Source organism: Siphateles boraxobius, unplaced genomic scaffold (assembly GCF_051911475.1).
Source record: "Siphateles boraxobius isolate OS27281-9 unplaced genomic scaffold, OSU_SipBor_1 2, whole genome shotgun sequence".
NCBI lineage: Eukaryota > Metazoa > Chordata > Actinopteri > Cypriniformes > Leuciscidae > Siphateles > Siphateles boraxobius.
Window position 1 is genome coordinate 14,738,747 of NW_027508810.1, and position 12,432 is coordinate 14,751,178.

The 12,432-nt window shown below is 38.1% G+C and overlaps 1 protein-coding gene across 4 annotated transcripts in view; it reads left to right on the forward strand.

Annotated features, from left to right (window-relative positions):
• Nucleotides 1–12,432, forward strand: part of mid2 (midline 2) — a 164,586-nt gene that overhangs the window by 29,328 nt on the left and 122,826 nt on the right. The window contains exons 2-3 of one of the 4 annotated variants that reach the window (XM_077236040.1): nucleotides 11,495–11,527; nucleotides 11,955–12,060. The exons of the other annotated variants lie outside the window; for them this stretch is intronic. The gene's annotated coding sequence lies outside the window, so the exon portion shown is untranslated. The remainder of the gene's footprint in view (nucleotides 1–11,494; nucleotides 11,528–11,954; nucleotides 12,061–12,432) is intronic. 4 annotated transcript variants of the gene reach the window in all.

A 12,432-nucleotide genomic window follows, 5' to 3' on the forward strand; every position in this document is an offset into this window, starting at 1 on the left:
CACTCACCTAAAGGATTATTAGGAACACCATACTAATACTGTGTTGACCCCCTTTCGCCTTCAGAACTGCCTTAATTCTACGTGGCATTGATTCAACAATGTGCTGAAAGCATTCTTTAGAAATGTTGGCCCATATTGATAGGATAGCATCTTGCAGTTGATGGAGATTTGTGGAATGCACATCCAGGGCATGAAGCTCCCGTTCCACCACATCCCAAAGATGCTCTATTGGGTTGAGATCTGGTGACTGTGGGGGCCATTTTAGTACAGTGAACTCATTGTCATGTTCAAGAAACCAATTTGAACTGATTCGAGCTTTGTGACATGGTCCATTATCCTGCTGGAAGTAGCCATCAGAGGATGGGTACATGGTGTCCATAAAGGGATGGACATGGTCAGAAACAATGCTCAGGTAGGCCGTGGCATATAAACGATGCCCAATTGGCATTAAGGGGCCTAAAATGTGCCAAGAAAACATCCCCCATGCCATTACACCACTACCACCAGCCTGCACAGTAGTAACAAGGCATGATGGATCCATGTTTTCATTCTGTTTACGCCAAATTCTGACTCTACCATCTGAATGTCTCAACAGAAATCGAGACTCATCAGACCAGGCAACATTCTTCCAGTCTTCAACTGTCCAATTTTGGTGAGCTCTTGCAAATTGTAGCCTCTTTTTCCTATTTGTAGTGGAGATGAGTGGTACCCGGTGGGGTCTTCTGCTGTTGTAGAACCTCGGTTGTTGCATACCTCGGTTGTAACGAGTGGTTATTTCAGTCAAAGTTGCTCTTCTATCAGCTTGAATCAGTCGGCCCATTCTCCTCTGACCTCTAGCATCAACAAGGCATTTTCGCCCACAGGACTGCCGCATACTGAATGTTTTTCCCTTTTCACACCATTCTTTGTAAACCCTAGAAATGGTTGTGCGTGAAAATCCCAGTAACTGAGCAGATTGTGAAATACTCAGTCTGGCACCAACAACCATGCCACGCTCAAAATTGCTTAAATCACCTTTCTTTCCCATTCTGACATTCAGTTTGCAGTTCAGGAGATTGTCTTGACCAGGACCACACCCCTAAATGCATTGAAACAACTGCCATGTGATTGGTTGATTAGATAATTGCACTAATTAGAAATTGAACAGGTGTTCCTAATAATCCTTTAGGTGAGTATATATATATATATATATATATATATATATATATATATATATATATATATTATTAACATATATTAACATATATATATATATATATATATATATATATATATATATATATATATATATATATATATATATATATAGTTATATATAACAAATTAGTTAAAAGCTGTTTATGTAAAGTTCCCTTTGAAGAAAAGCTGTGTAATGCCTGAGTTGCTTGTTCAATTCAGAATGCTTGCTCATCTCCTCCAAGTGCCCCGAGGTTTTCTGAACGGAACCGTGTCATCTCTTGGGTGTTTTAGCGCCGACTGAGGTGCACGTAATTAAAAGTGCACTGGACCCAGAATGGAGCTCTCTGAACCTTATTAAGGTGTAATACCCGGAGGTGTTAATGCTGTCATAGCCCAGCATCACAAAGTTCAATTAGCTTGCTCTTCACACACAATTACCCAGATGTAGTGACCATCTTGACAGGACATGTCAACCTTAATAGGAAGCTGGACTCCTTAGAAGTATTGAGAATGCTTGAAATGTGCTCAAAGTTTAATGACCTGCCTTTGTCCTTATGGCCCATAGTTTGTTTTCAAAGATAGTTTAAAATTAGTTAATAATAATAATAATAATACTAATAATAATAATAATAATAAGTTTTATCCCTTTGTTACTAACAATTAGCTAACAGCTTTCTTCATCAAAGTGATGCTTGAAACATCTGCAGATAACTACTATCAGTACTCAACACACTGCTGTGGTCAGGGAGGTCATAGAAGTAAAAGTTCCCACAGTTTGATAGAAACACACGGTGTGTTGAGTGGAGACGGCAGATAATATGGGGTGAGATAGTTCCGGAGTTCTGATTAACACTCTCCACTCTGTCCCATTGGACCTGCCATTTTCCCACAGTTTCATTTTCTCTGAACTGCTTAAAGGGTTAGTTCGCCCATTTAAGACATGAAGTTGTATGCAATCATTACCAGCACTATAGTGTATACACACTGACCCACTCTGTTGTCACCCCCCTGGTCCGAGTTCTGACCGCTGGAAGTTTTTGAATGAAGTAATCCCGGCTACTTTCCGGGGCCACAAAACTGTGCGTTTTTACGTGAAAAAAAAATTTGCGTTTCAAAGCTTGATTAGTTTAACACAATAAAAACACGCCGGGCAAAATTCATACCTCAGTTTTAATGCGGCACTATTTTCCTTCCGTTTCTATCAATCCGCGCTGCTGTCAATGTCAACAGTGCGCACGTGACGATCAGCTCTTCCATAGTGTTTACACTATGGAAGTTTACACAATCGATCGACAACAAGGTAAAAAATATTAAATTAACAATGGTGCGAACTTGTAAATTCCCAGGCTGTGACAACAAGGATGTGCCGGGATCAAAGTTCAAATTTCATCGTTTTCCTGTATCAAATATGAATATGAGACAGCTTTGGCTGGTTGCCATCGGCTACTCAGCGGGAGCTAAATTATCTCGAATAAAGGATTTTCGTGTGTGTAGTGCTCACTTCAGCGAAGACGATTACATCTCCAACCAAGGAGGAAAAGGAAAAAACATGATTTTAAAGAGTTTTGCTGTACCAGTACCACGGGTAACCTCTATTTACTAACTTTATGATCCCATGTCTAAACTGTACGGTAAACAAGATGATGTTTAGACTCCATTATAAAACACGTGAAAAGATGTGTAAAAAAAAATATATATATATATATATTGTTACAATTTGCTGTGAAAAATATTTGATTGAACACACCATTTGTCATTCATCCTGCCTCTTGCTACAGCTGTGGTGGGCCCAGCATCAGATTGGACAACTTCTCTGTCCTCTCGCTCTCTCTCTTCCCGTTCTTTGTCCATCTGCTGAAGTTCGGCATCGGTATACTCCGGTTCATAAAGATATCCCTTTGTCGTTGAGTTAAAATTACTGTCTTCATCTGATCCGTCTGACACTGTGCTAAAATTAGTTTCATCATCTGAAGTTTCGTAGTCGGACATGTTGTCGGCGAGTCGCGCTATCAACAGCTAATCGTCACGTGCGCACTGTTGACATTGACAGCAGCGCGGATTGATAGAAACGGAAGGAAAATAGTGCCGCATTAAAACTGAGGTATGAATTTTGCCCGGCGTGTTTTTTTTGTGTTAAATTAATCAAGCTTTGAAACGCAAATCTTTTTTTCACGTAAAAACGCACAGTTTTGTGGCCCCGGAAAGTAGCCGGGATTACTTCATTCAAAAACTTCCAGCGGTCAGAACTCGGACCAGGGGGGTGACAACAGAGTGGGTCAGTGTGTATACACTATAGTGCTGGTAATGATTGCATACAACTTCATGTCTTAAATGGGCGAACTAACCCTTTAAGGGGAAAATGACCTTAGCTGAATATGCAAGAGACAAATGATTTATGTGTTCTTTATTACTGCTTCAAGTTTGTACGGTTTTTTGGGGGTAACAATTTCAGTTTTACTTCTCAAATTTATTTACAAAACAGTTCATTTTTTTAAATACTTTATAAAAATTACAAAATATACTTGTCAACATATCTCTGATTCACTGCATTTGAATCTGCATTTTTATTGATCATTATTGATGATTTATCAAAAATGTTAGAAAACATGGGTCAAATTGAGCACTGATATTGGTATGACAACAACATACTAGCAAGTATAGTAATGGCACCTACTGTACATATTGTGCTTAACATCTGAATTTCATTCCTACTTCCCAAATTCATACTAAATAGAATGTACCTTTTTAACGGTTGCGAATTAAGTTCAAATTCAAATGCACATTGAAGCATGATTCACCATTGGATCGTACATATTTTATTGTACTCGCCATACTTTTTACATGGAATGCAAGAACAATGCAAATAAAAACAAAATCTGTATAAATATAATACGAATTATAAATATAAAATATCAATTTCAAACATTAGTAAAGACAAGTAAACAGTCTGTAATATAATAAGAAAAACTATAAACAATAGCACAAATAAACACAACATAACAAAGATACAAATGAAATAAAGAGTGCATTTCAGGTTTTTCAGGTAAATCTAACAATATTTAGGTAGAGATTAGTTAGACTAGGTACAGAAATTATTCAAGCGTTCAAGCACAAGAAGACGTGAAATAAAACTCAAATCAGCATTCGCTTGCCGTCAGAGTACCGAATTGAGTTCTCTTTCATGTCTTCTTGCATTTAAGTGTTTAAATTGGCAAGGCTTAGGCTATGCAGCAGTAGCCATCGGGCAGACTCTCTTTTAATAGCCATTGGCTATTAAAACAAATTACTGTTGCATATATGCGCGTGATTTACTCGCATTGTTAGAGGGTTGCTTTATTCTGAAGGTAATTTTTTCAAAAGAAGATTCTGAAATAAATAAATACATTGACTTTCTTTAAACTGGAATTGCAATTGCAAATGAAATGGAGTTCTTGACTAAAGTCATAAACATGAAAATGAGCTTTCTGACAAATATAAGCCCGGGATATTATTGAAGGCAACATTTCATTTATTCGACGCAGGATATGGTGACACTTAATTTCTTTCCACCGTGTCTGAGAAATACAGCTTGGCCTGCAGGATGTTTGATGAGTGTTAGCAGTAAAATCAAACTGGGCAGTTTAATCGCATACAGGGGGTATTTATCAGTCTTGTGCCTTCACGTCCCCTATACACACAAACTAGTGTCAGCAACGTTCATAGTTCATTACTTTACAACTGCCATTTTTCTCTGTGCAAGTTTCATTTAGCCGCCTCCTGGGGTAATTTTGAGCATTGTGAAGCAGGAGCGGCCACAATTTAGCTTTGTTCAAGACACTTTGTCATCTATGCCCCTACTGAAATTTGTTTTATATCATGTAAATTCTTCGGTTTCTGCACATTAGCTAACAAATTAATCAAACTTTATATTCAGAGTATGTTGGATTCTGTTTGTTAGTTTTCATTTTATATATTTCACTTTATATACACTGTTCAAAAGTTTGGGGTCAGTACGTTTTTATAAAATTAATTATTTGCGAGGATTGCATTAAATAGATCAAAAGTGACAGAATCTTTTACACTGATACATCAAAATTTCTACTTCAAATAAATGCTGTTCTTTTAAACTTTCTATTCATCAAATAATCCACTGAATTTTGTTCCCACTAAAAATGTTAAGCAGCACAATTGTGTTCAACATTGATAAAAATAAGAAATGTTTCCAAATCAGCATATTAGATTGATCTTGAAGGAACATGTGACACTGAAGACTGGAGTCTGCTGAAATTTTTGCTTTGCCATCATATGAATAAACTATCTAAAAATATTTTAAATTTTCACGATATTACACGATTTTTACTGTATTTTTGACCGAATGCAGCCCCCAATGCGACACCAAAGGTTTGAATGGTAGTGTACTCTCTCACATAGACAATCAGTTATTCAGATTTTTGTTGAATTTGTCATGGGTTTCCTCTGGAATTTCATGTGTTTTTAGATTTTAATTGCTGACAAGTTGCTATAAGGACAACAACCACCACAAGTATGTGAATTTAAATGCTTGATGAATTGGAAAACTTGGAACTTCACATTCAGGTATTAATGTCATCTAGAACAAAACGTTAGAGTATCCTCAAGAATATTAACCACAGACCACATTTTATTCATAAATCAAAAAATATAAAAAGTCATAAAATATCCTGAGGGAACCCATGACTCAAAATTCTAATTCTTCTCTGGGCTTTAGGACTACATAAAAAGCTCAATTACCTCCATTCGCCTTGGCCTTCATTATACTGCTGGAATAGGGCAGCTCTTGTTGGGTTTGCATGGGAATTTGAGAGGCTTGAGGAGGCTTGGACAAACCTCAAACAAATGCACTTAACAAATATTGCAAAAAATATGTGCAATATAATGCCTTTTATATCTTAGTTCTGATATTCTGTGTGCATATATATGGGAGTAGATGTAAAGATTCTCCTGCAAGAAGAATCTTTACATCTACTCCCATAAATATGCACACAGAATATCAGAATTAATATTTAAAGGCGTTGGGCGTTCCCTCTTAAAATATCACAGGAAATGACTCTCATTCTTTGCGGTATTATCAGGACTCAGTTGCAGAGTGATTACGGTTTCACATAAAGTGAGTGGGATGAGGGGGGAAGCTATAACTTTCTTGCTGCTGACAGATTCACTCTCGGCGTCATGCTTCACTTCCTCATCAGCAGAGAGCCCTTGCGTCACAGGTTCCCCAATGTGCTGACCCTTCACTTAACCACACCTGCCTGTATTTATAGCCTCCTGTTTCCATTAAAATGTTGGTACATCAGAGAATTTCATCCATACTTGATTTTCCCCTTTATATTTCTCTTTTGTCTAAAATGGAGAGACTGTTGAATCAGGTCAGAACCATCTGTCATAATCATAATCACATGAAACATAAATGCTAATGAAGTATGTCGGCGTGTGAATGAAGTTTCATTAATGTGATTAAGCGGGAGCGTTGTGTTTATTTGAACCAGTCATTTGTCTTCAAGCTTTCGCTTTGATTCGTGGCTGTTTACAGATACGTCTTTGTTGGTGTTTCCCATGATTTCATCATCAAAAGGGCAACACTACCTTTGGTGTTTTTATCTGGCAACAAGAGGCAAAGATATTTCTCAAGTCATTTGATACCTGGATTATGTAAACCATCACCCTTTGAAGTGGCTGTTGTGTGAATGTGTCATTGAAAGCTAATAAGATATTCATGGCTTTTCATGTGCTGCTTTATCATTTTGCCAGACAAACCTGCAGGTTGAACGTGGTCTTTTTTGTTTGCAGATTATAATTTTTTTTAGCAACCACCGACCTTGCATTACCACGTTTGCCAACTCTGTCAAATAATGGTGTATTTGAACAGCACGTGGAAACTTTAGAAATCAAAGAATTCCTGCTTGACAACTGAGCAATATTTGTGTTGTATTGCTGCATTGCTTTACACTGGCAGTGCATGTCAACTGCTTCCAGTGTAATGTAAAGACGAGCATCATAAGGAATTGTTGTTATGATTAGAATTATATACGCACTATACACTATGAACTTATACACTATGTACTTATGTACTCAACCGTGTAGTGTATGAAACTATGAATTTAACAAAAGTTATTTTGTCATCAACATCAAGGTCTGATAGCCCATTCGCTACATAATTAAAGCTCCAACAAGGCAGGGTAATAAAAATAATAATTCTTTACATTTATATAGCACTCAAAGCGCTTTACATAGAGGGGGGAATCTCCTCAACCACCACCAATGTGCAGCATCCACCTGGATGATGCGACGGCAGCCATAGTGCACCATAACGCCCAGAAGCAGGGTAGGCAATTTGTTTCAGAAACAGTTTTTGCTATGCTGGTTGAAAGTATATTCACATCCTGATAGCAATCACTAAATTAAGTGGTCTACATGTATTTATATGTATATATCTCACCTGTGGCCCTCAGGTGTAGGGCCATAAAATGTTTGCCCAGTCATTGCATTGTCCTACTGGCCTGTCAGCGTATGTATTTTCATACGTCCGCACACTTGCTCGCGCAGACATCACACATCATCACATCAGTGTGTTTCATGCTATGCTGAGTTAGACAGACGTCAGTCACCGAGCACTGCAACCGAACAGCAGCCGCCTTTTACAGTTCCTCCTGAACAAGAACAACGAGCTCACTGTAATTTAAATGGAGGAGATGGAAACCCATGACGTTATATAGTCAGGTGGTACAGGTCAGTGCTCTTTAAGTTGTTTATGTTCTTTTTCATTGTAATGTTATGCGCTTTGAGACAAATAGGTAGTTTAATGCCGTCTCTCGTGACGTGTTTTGAAGGAGGTGTGGATTTAGAGACACTCTGAAGGGAGGGTGGGATCTTATGTTTTAAAAGCTAGCTTGCTATTGCTGGCCACTCTGAAAATTGCCTACCCTTCCTTTAATTAATTGCATCATCCGGGTATTTATTGTGTACTTTTTCCTTTTGGAATTTTCAGTGTGAATGAAGCTGGTTTGGGCATGCATGTGTGCATCTCTCGCTACGAATCGGCTACCCCTTTGCGTTGTGTTGTGTGATGTTGAATAAAGACTGGAGTCAAATCTGCTGTTCAGTGGTTAGTTTACATGCATAATCTGCATAAATTGGAAAATGCAGTTATAGATTATTGTAGTTAATCATTATTAACAGCCTGCGCCTCGTTTTGCTTAGACCTCCCACGGACTGAAGCGAGTTTACAATATGCAGACAATCTCATTTTACAATTGTCACATTTTGGTTAGCCTCCCCGGGAAAGTCTATGCCAGGGTACTGAAGAGGAGAATTCGGCAGATAGTGGAAACTCGTATTCAGGAAAAACAGTGTGGTTTTCATCCCGGCCATGGAACACTGGACCAGCTCTATACCCTCTTCAGGGTGCTGGAGAGTTCATGGGAGTTTGCCCAACCAATCCAGATGTGATTTGTGGATTTGGAGAAGGCATTTGACTGTGTCCCTCGCGGCGTCCTGTGGAGGGTGCTCTGGGAGTATGGGGTTCGGGGCCCTCTGCGAAGGGCTGTCCGGTCCCTGTACGAGCGGAGCAGGAGCTTGGTCCACATTGCCGGCAGTAAGTCAGACTTGTTCCCGGTGCATGTTGGACTCCGGCAGGGCTGCCCTTTGTCACTGGTTTCTGTTCGTAATTTTCTAGGCGCAGAGTGTCCGGAGACCACATGATTTCGTCTCTGCTTTTTGCGGATGATGTTGTCATGTAGGCCTCATCCGACCAGGACCTTCAACATGCACTGGGACGGATTGCAGCCGAGTGTGAAGCGGCTGGAATGAGAATCAGCACCTCCTAGTCCGAGGCCATGTTTAGTCGGTAAAATGAGCTTTCTCCGCAGGGTGGCTGGGCACTCCCTTAGAGAGGGTGAGGAGCTCGGTCACTCGGGAGGAGCTCAGTTTAGCGCCGCTGCTTCTCTACCTCAAAAGGGGCCAGCTGAGGTGGCTCGGGCATCTGTTCAGGATGCCTCCTGCCTTCCCGGGGAGGTGTTTCGGGTACGTCCCACCGGTAGGAGACCCCGAGGAAGACCAAGGTTGGGTCAGGTGTGTGTGATACGGGTAAGGTAAGGGACAGGTGTGGCGGTATGGGTCGGTTTAAGGGTAGGTTAAGGTGTAAGGGAAGGGGCAACAGTGTAATTACAAATGTAATTACATAAAATAATTATTGTTAATTATTACATTTTCAAAATATAAGTACAATGTAAAAACATGTATGTACACAATAAGTACATTGTATCAAATTATTAATTTCAATGTAAGTACATAGTACTTAAAGCCACTTAATATAAAGTGCGACCATTTTTTTATATATTAGTTTTATTTATCTCTCATCATATTTAATTCAGATTGCAAGCTCCCTGGTTACTTATATTAAATAATTATGTTTTTTTTTATTTAATTTAATTTTAGTACAGCCTTTATCCATGTTGTCTTTAAATTAAAGCATTAATAATGTATTATTATTATTATTATTATTATTATTATTATTATTATTATTATTATTATTATTATATTAAAATGAATAATGTAATTCTATATATATATATTTTATTTTATTTTGCTTTAATACAGCTTTTATGAAACATTATGTCTTTAATCAGAATGTGGAGCCTGCACAGAGCCTCCTTAGAGCAGCTTGACCATGTAGAGGCTGAATATCATGAAAATTATTCCATACCACTATTTTTTTTTTATAGAATTGGAAGTAAACTAGAACTGGTTGAGCACTCTTTAGTATTTTTAAGGAATAAGTTGACTACTGCAATGCCCAGCCATTTTTTTATGAGTACTGAAGGCCAAGTATAGGCCGTCAGTATCTTTTGCAGAATCATTAATTCTGCATGGGGAAGGGATATAAAACATCAGGAAACAGCTCTTTCTGTCTGTATGGAATCATTAAGGTGCTGAATCCCTGCTCCATCTGTCTTCCGTGTGATCTCCAATGCAGGGAGAGATTGAGCAGACACAAATAGAGAATTCGATTCCTTCTCTAATCTGGAACAGCGGGCGGACATCAGAATGTCCAAATGCACCTGTTGTTTTCCTCAGGCATTGATCTTCCCCCTAAGATTTTTTTCCCGGCTGGAGCTTTAGAAAGAAAGCATTCTCGTAAACACAGACCCGAATCCAAGCAATTCCCACCAGCTTTCCATCTGCAGATTTCTTGGTGATGTGCTGTTGGTTATGCAGGCCACGCTTTCGAGAGCAGTCCGGGGTAATAAAAGTCCTATTGAAAGGCTGTGAAACCAGGGCGAAGCTGACCTCTCACCCAAAGTGATAAATGAAGGCTGGGTGGACGAGCCGTGTCCACACAGCCTCAGACGCCACAGACGAGGCCATCTCTTGTCCTTCATTATATAAGCTCTACATCCTGAGCTCTGCTCTGCATCAGTAAACAGCACACTGGACTGTATTTATTGTGCAACCGGATTCATTATCAGATGCCATTTTATAGTCTAGATGGGGTGAATAAACATAAAAGAGAAATGTTTCCTGTTCATTATTGGCTCAAAAAATGAAAACGTCACCATTATCTCCGAAACAATATTAATTTACTTGTTTGAAGCGTGATATTTTTTTTTTCCTGAATCATGTCTGTATTACAGACCAATGCAAAACAAAGAGAAAAATAATTAAAGTTTAATGATACCTCAATTAAAAAAAAATTGCTCTCTGCAGAAACCATCCTTAGTGTAATAATTTCCTGTGTGATACTCTTTCTGTATGATGACTCATCTGTAGCCACAGTACATTATTTTGATCATAAGTCCCTCCCTGTGGACATTGTCCATTTGCTGCTCTCTCTAACAGTCAGCTAATATTCTGTGCTTTTTTCATTACACATCACAAAAGTCTTGTAGAATCAACTGTGTGGACATAAAATACTGTCAGTGTAAGTCTGTTGTTGGCTTGGTTCTTTTCTTGCTCTAACAAAAAGGTGCCTTGCTCTCTTTTTTCCCCTCTGATAAAAGCTTAATTTGTTGTCCTGTGCACACGGTCAGCTATTTGCAAATGTATGTAATTCACAAAGCGGACTTCATTGTCGTTAGTTACGGCTGAGCTAGACAGTTTGTATTTTTTTCTGTTAATAAGCCTGCTCAAAGGGATTGGCTGTAATGTGTTATGCAGAAATAGCCAGCCTAACAATGTAAACAGTGTTCCGTGTTGTCATTATTGATAAAGATTGTTTAGTTAGCCATTGCTTTAATATAGATTTTACTTGAACATCCTGCTATAATGACCCAGTTTCCTAATAGAAGACATTTGATTATAGGTTGCCAGTGTTGTCCGAAATGCTGATTTTCCGGTAGGTGTTTATTTGTACCCTTTTTTTAGTGCTTTGCAAACTCCAGCCAGAGTGAATCTAATATCCTATTTGTTAACTGTGTGTGTGCTGGGTTATTCTGTTACTTTATTTTTTTATATATTATAGTATTCATTTTGAATTAGCTTTTATTTTTATATTTTCAGTTTTCATTTTATTTTTTAATTTATTTAGACAAAATAGTTTATAATTTTAATTTAGTGGCCCCATACTATTTTGTTATACTGTATGAATATCTGAACATGCTATATGTCAAAAGAAAGAACAGAGCCTTTGTTAAAAACAACAACAACAACATTTTATTCTAGCTTCATGCATTCTTTTATTATCAACACTTAAATGTGGGTAAGTTTCATATAAAAAGCAAAATTTTGAACATAAATCTAATAAAATAACGTTTTTGTGAAAGACTAGGTCTGGATGGGATTCAGAATGATGATCGAAAACATAGATGGAGAAGATTGAGTCCATCAACACTCCCAAAGCTTCACAGTCCTCTGTCGTCATTTCATTCGGTACGTTAGGTAGTTTTGATTTATATGCTGTTTAATATTTGATGATCGCATTATTTTACATTTGCATAAGGAATTCTTCTATCGCTTGTTGTTTTTGCTGCTTCTTCTCCAGTGTTTTGATCAAACACATCATCCACATCTTAATTGCACAAGTCCTGAAAAGTGAAGCAAAAGCATCTCGATCGCCCCCAGGTGGTTGGTTCCAGTATAGGTCGTAAACCCTGCCCTCTCCATGTAATGTAATAAACGTGATACAAACTAAACAATCAAATTACACTTCAAATACATTTTTTCCAAATATGTTTTTTTGTCATTTTAGGTAGTTTTTATCACGCTGATGTAAGTTTAAGTGTTCGTTTAAGTTTGGTCTTA